General features: G+C 39.8%; 1 non-coding gene across 1 annotated transcript; it reads left to right on the top strand.

Annotated features, from left to right (window-relative positions):
• Positions 1–372: 372 nt before the first annotated feature.
• Positions 373–479, top strand: LOC112508384. Its single transcript, XR_003068756.1, has one exon. It is a non-coding gene; the product is annotated as a small nucleolar RNA R71 (small nucleolar RNA).
• The last annotated feature ends 251 nt before the right edge of the window (positions 480–730 follow it).

The raw sequence follows: 730 nt of genomic DNA, 5'->3' as shown, positions 1-730 counted from the left end.
CTCGGATTTCCAGGACATTGCTCAAAAGMGTGACCTTCACCACAATACACRCATTGCACTGATTGAACATTGGAATTAAAGGTATTAGCTTCAGATTGCACATGTGGGCTAGATGTTAAATTTGAAATTAGCTTAGTGATCTGAGCTGTTAATGCTGAGACAACATCTACCTCATTTATTCCAGCTGTTTTCTTCAGTGGCATTGCACGTAGGTCAGACCATTGTCCGTTATTATTGGAAATCTTTTCAAGTATGTCAAAACCTTCATTATAGGTACAAGCTGTGAAAGCTCTGCCTGCAGTAGCGTCGAGCATTTGTCTAGCAACGATATTTAAACCGTTGTAAAATGTCTCTAGCTGTATACAGTATGGAATGCCATGGTGAGGGCATTTTCTCAGCAGTTCTTTATACCTTTCCCATGCATCAGGAACTGCTTCATCATCCAGTTGTCTAAAAGTACAAATTTCATTTCTGGATTTGGCATTCCTCGTGGGTGGAAAATACTTTTTCAAAAACTTCTCTGCCATTTCATTCCATGTAGTCATAGAGTCTGGTTGCAAAGAATTGTACCATGCTCTTGCTCGTTCCCTTAGTGAAAATGGAAAATGTTTTAGTCTCAGAGCATCGTCTGAAACATCAGGGATGAGAAAAGAGTCTGTGATTTTCATGAAAGAACGCAGATGAGAATGAGGATCTTCAGAAGATAAACCAGCGTACTGGCCGTTTGTTT

The sequence above is a fragment of the Cynara cardunculus genome (assembly GCF_001531365.2).
Source record: "Cynara cardunculus var. scolymus isolate 2C chromosome LG 2, CcrdV1, whole genome shotgun sequence".
NCBI lineage: Eukaryota > Viridiplantae > Streptophyta > Magnoliopsida > Asterales > Asteraceae > Cynara > Cynara cardunculus.
The sequence above is the reverse complement of the archived record's forward strand: the minus strand, read 5'-3'. Positions and strand labels throughout refer to the sequence as shown.